Source organism: Sinocyclocheilus rhinocerous, unplaced genomic scaffold (genome assembly GCF_001515625.1).
Source record: "Sinocyclocheilus rhinocerous isolate Xijiao unplaced genomic scaffold, SAMN03320098_v1.1 scaffold839, whole genome shotgun sequence".
Lineage (NCBI taxonomy): Eukaryota > Metazoa > Chordata > Actinopteri > Cypriniformes > Cyprinidae > Sinocyclocheilus > Sinocyclocheilus rhinocerous.
This window is the reverse complement of record NW_015652287.1, coordinates 1,861,292-1,866,750: the sequence shown is the minus strand read 5'-3', so window position 1 is coordinate 1,866,750 and position 5,459 is coordinate 1,861,292. Positions and strand designations below refer to the sequence as shown.

At 36.4% G+C, this 5,459-nt stretch overlaps 1 pseudogene; it reads left to right on the top strand.

The window, feature by feature from the left end:
• Positions 1 to 5,459, top strand: part of LOC107714415 (sal-like protein 3) — a 42,360-nt pseudogene that overhangs the window by 10,089 nt on the left and 26,812 nt on the right.

Here is a 5,459-nt window from a genome sequence, read left to right as displayed (position 1 = left end):
AAAAAAATTTACATTAAATGTTTATTTTGCTCTGTTACTGGCCAAACTAACCTTAAACAAACAAACAAAAAATATATGCAACATGAAGCAACTGCACAAAACAAAAACATCAGACAGGATGAATTAATATTTTATTATTACTCTTTATTATAATTAGTGTTTTATTACCTTAATTATATGTATGTCTGCACTATGTCTGTAGGCTACTTTCTGTACTGGAAGCTCCTGACACCAAGACAAATTCCTTGTGTGTGTAAACACATTTGGCAATAAAGCTCCTTCTGATTCTGATGAAAATGCAAATGCAAATTCAATCTCTGACACCAGGTGGTGCTTATAGAACAGTAGCAGTATAGCATTTCCTGGGTTATTGCTGTACGCAGCGCTGTGCTTATTAACACTCCTTTAATATGTATTTAACGAAGGTAAGAGGAAAAAGAAAATGCCATCGAAACTTTTCTGAAGACTGTTCTGTTCTCCTCAGAAATACATCCATATTAATCCCCACCCTAATTCCATAATTATGGTTTTCTTTCAGTATTTCAAGCATCGCAAACAATTAATTTGTTCTGTCTGATACAGTATTTTCTCTGCTTGCGCAACTATTATCTCCTCTTTGTGTCCGTCTTCAGTGCATCTGTCTTACAGACAGAGGTGAACCAAGATGAAGTGTGGGCCCCAGGCAAAATTAATAGATGAGGCCCTTCTAAAAGATTATTTTGTTAATATATCTTTGTTACCTAGATATATATTTATACAACATAAAAAAGTAGTTAAAACACATATAATAGAACATAAATTATTAAAAAAAAAAAAAAAAGTGCTTATTCTTTAACAAAATATCTTAATATTTATGGCAGAAGATACAATACTGTACAATACAGTATTGAAGATACAGTACAATCTTCATATTTACAGTAACGGATTGTCACCTTAAAAATGGTGCTTATGAGCCTTAGCTACAGCAAATGCTGTCACTATGGCATCCATATCCAAAGACCCTCGTATGTTCCATTCAATTGAAATTAGTGCCAGTGCTGACAGTCTCTCTTGGTTCATTGTTGACCTGAGGTATGTTTTTATTAGGGCTGCACGATAAATCGCATGCGATATTTAACACGCATCGGCTTTTCTGACAAGATGCGCGTTAAATATCGCATGCGATTTATCTTGCAGCCCTAGTTTTTATCATCTTTACTAGTTTTATTAGTTGCCAACTAATTATATTAACTCAACTAATTTAATGTAGAACTCTGCCAAAATTCACTTTAAATGTTCACTTTCATTCATGAAGACGACAAGGGGAAAAATTGTCTCCTGGTGGAAAACACTTGTTATAATAGGAAGATATGTGAGCGTGTAGAACTATGTAAACTTGAGGGGAAAAATTAGATCAGAGTGGATTCTGACTAACCTACAAGAAGCACCTCTGATTGGCCAAAGCTTTCAACAGAGATGCCTGTGATTGGCTACAAAACTCAACGCTGCAAAACACATTGTAAATAGAAACTTTTGGTTTTGTAATTCGAAAACAAAGCGCGCACACAAAAGTGATAGAAAAGCGGCGCTTTCACGTTATTTTATTACAACTGTGAAATTACAAAAAAATACACATTCTGAGACATGAACTTAAATGAATTGTGAATTTTATTAACATTAAATCGTCCTCCTCCCATTTTCACCTCAAAATTATGGGGAAGCTGTGCCTCCCCTGCCTCCCCCGACGAGCCGCCACTGGCCAATACATCAGTTAGTTAAAAATTAAATTTGAAAGCTTATTTTCAAAGGGTCCCTTTTGTTTCTTTAAAAACACTTTAGTGTTTTGTAAGAGGGATAAAAAAAAAATGCATGTTATTTTTTTTAGTACTGTACTGAGCAAGATATTTTGCATCAAAAATGTTTAATTTAGATCAGTGGTTCTCAACCCGTGGCCCGCGGGCCGCATACGGCCCGTCACGAAATGCGGCCCACCATGCTGAGCACAATTAAAAAAATAACTTTCAGTTTTACAATTCATTTGAGTTTTTACATTAATTAAAAAATGTACTAAAGAAATATAAGCTATAGCCTAATGTTTTTATGTAAAATAATTTTGTTTTTTATATATTCTTTTTCAGACATGAGCAGACCTACTCACATAATTAACGTTACGCATTTAACGAACACTTAGCCTACAAGCGCGCACTTTGACAGAATTCAATTCAAATAGTTATCAACAGCCATTAGTTCGGTAAAATTGAGCATCAGAATCGCACCGGTTTGAGCTTGAACTTGCCCCAGCTCTCTCCCGGCCTCCCCCTCCCCTTCTCTATCATTAGCGGTTGCAATTACATCAGCAGATTCGGCACATTTGCGATAGAAAAGCGGCGCTTTCACGTTATTTTATTACAACTGTGAAATTACAAAAAAATACACATTCTGAGACATGAACTTAAATGAATTGTGAATTTTATTAACATTAAATCGTCCTCCTCCCATTTTCACCTCAAAATTATGGGGAAGCTGTGCCTCCCCTGCCTCCCCCGACGAGCCGCCACTGGCCAATACATCAGTTAGTTAAAAATTAAATTTGAAAGCTTATTTTCAAAGGGTCCCTTTTGTTTCTTTAAAAACACTTTAGTGTTTTGTAAGAGGGATAAAAAAAAAATGCATGTTATTTTTTTTAGTACTGTACTGAGCAAGATATTTTGCATCAAAAATGTTTAATTTAGATCAGTGGTTCTCAACCCGTGGCCCGCGGGCCGCATACGGCCCGTCACGAAATGCGGCCCACCATGCTGAGCACAATTAAAAAAATAACTTTCAGTTTTACAATTCATTTGAGTTTTTACATTAATTAAAAAATGTACTAAAGAAATATAAGCTATAGCCTAATGTTTTTATGTAAAATAATTTTGTTTTTTATATATTCTTTTTCAGACATGAGCAGACCTACTCACATAATTAACGTTACGCATTTAACGAACACTTAGCCTACAAGCGCGCACTTTGACAGAATTCAATTCAAATAGTTATCAACAGCCATTAGTTCGGTAAAATTGAGCATCAGAATAGACAAATTTGTTTTTAAAGGAGAAAAACTAAATGTGGAAAATGCCAGCGAAGGAACACATACAAACAAGAATAGTCGCAATATCAGCAGTGAAAGTAGGAGAGTGCTGGACTTTCAGCATCAACTTTCGGTTTGCCCTGCCACTCACTTGAAGATGTTCAGGTAAAAGGAAGCACCCATACTATGCAGCAATCATCCTTAATTGCAGAAATGTGGCAAAACATCTCTATCTCTGGAGAGAATCTCATATTAAATTCGAAAGTGCTTTCCATATTTGGATCAACATAGACTACATTTGTGAACTCACATTTTCTGCAATGTCGCGCGTCTTTACAGACTGCAACTTACAATCGCAACTTCATTGTGCTGTTACTGTTTTATTTATGGGGAGTAGAATTATTTATTTATTTCAATGAATGTAATCGATTAGATATCATAATATTTAGGCTATAATATTATAAATCAGGTTGGTTTGTATTGGTGTGGTGACGTAATATGTAAATGATATGCCTGCGGCCCGCGAGACTTACACTTGGACCATAGTGCAGCCCAGTGGAAAAAAAGGTTGAGAACCACTGATTTAGATGTTCACTGGCAAACTTTAAATGGCAAACCTTCGGGCGCTGCAGGATTTCAGTCCATTGAGGCGTAGTGTGTTACCAATGTTTTGCTTGGTGGCTGTGGTCCCAACTGCCTTATGATCATTAACAAGTTCCTCCTGTGTAGTTCGGGGCTGATCCCTCACCTTTCTCATGATCATCCTTACCCCATGAGGCGAGATTGTGCATGGAGCTCCAGACCGAGGCCGATTGATGGTTGTTTTTTATTTCTTCCATTTCCGAATAATCGCACCAACAGTTGTCTCCTTCTCACCAAGCTTCTTGCTGATGGTCTTGTAGCCCATTCCAGCCTTGTGCAGATCTACAATCTTGTCTCTGACATCCTTTGATAGCTCTTTGGTCTTTTGGTCTTGGTGGGAGAGGCTGGAATGGAAGATACAGATTGTGTGGACAGGTGTATTATACACCTAACGAGCTGACATTAGGAGTAACTTCTTAAAGTGACAGGACTAATCTGTGTTCCACATGGGCACATAACCAATCTGTGGGAGCCAGAATTCTTGCTGGTTGGTAGGGGATCAAATACTTATTTTACTCACTGAAATGCAAGTTAATTTATAACCTTTATATAATGTGTTTTTTCTGGATTTTTTTGGTCTGTATTCTGTCTCTATCCATTAAAATAAACCTACCATAAAAATCACAGACCCTTCATTACTTTGTAAGTGGGCAAACTTACAAAATCAGCAGGGGATCAAATAAATATTTTCCCCACTGTATAGTAATATATTTTAATTCTGTATAAATAAAAATTCATATATGTTAAATTATCATTATATATATTTTTTCTTTACATTGTTGCTTTCATGTAGCTCAAACAATAGATAGTGTGTTTTTCTGGATTTTTTTTGGTTGATATTCTGTCTCTATCCGTTAAAATAAACCTACCATAAAAATTACAGACCCTTCATTTCTTTGTAAGTGGGCAAACTTATAAAATCAGCAGGGGATCAAATAAATATGTTTCCTACTGTATGTCAGAAGCTTCAGAAAAATCTATGTTTCCCATGTTACCTGGAGAGATTTTCTGAAGAATAGTGGACAGTTTAACGGCTCAGGACAAAAAAAAAAAAAGGGACTCATGAACAACTATCCAAAAAAATTTAATAAATAATAATAATATAATAATAATAATTTAATGGATTTTTTAAATTAAATTGAATAGCATATGTCCTGAATTACATATGAGAATAAAGCCTGAATTGAAATGTTGATTTAGGAATCAGAAACAAGACACACCTTTTGAAGTTGAAATGGAAGACTGTATTGATTTTAAATTAATTTATTAAAGGTTTTAAATTATATTAAGCCTTAAAGTTCTGCATAATTAAGGGCGTGGCCACTTGAGTGACAGGTGGATTGCCGCTGCTGTCACCGCAGTCGAGCTAGGTGGGTGTGGTTTCAGCAACCAGCTCCCGCCTCTTTGCCCATTTTCGATTATCCGGGAGTGAAGCGCGGTGATGCGCTGCCAAGATGGCGACGGCCGGCTCCGCCCACTTTAGGCTTCAAAAATGCTCTTCAGAAACCTACGGGTGACGTCACGGACACTACGTCCATGTTTTTATACAGTCTATGGTCGTGCCTCTCTGATCTAAAAACATGGCTGGCCTCTAATTTTTTATATCTCAATGAGAAAAAGACAGAGGTTGTGGTGTTCGGCCCTAGAGGAGCCAGGGATGAAGTAGAGTTTAATTTTGGCCCATTGTCTTTGTATGTCAAAGAACACTTTAAAAACTTGGGTGTTTGTATTGATAGCTCCCTGAAGTTGAACACTCAGATCAATCATG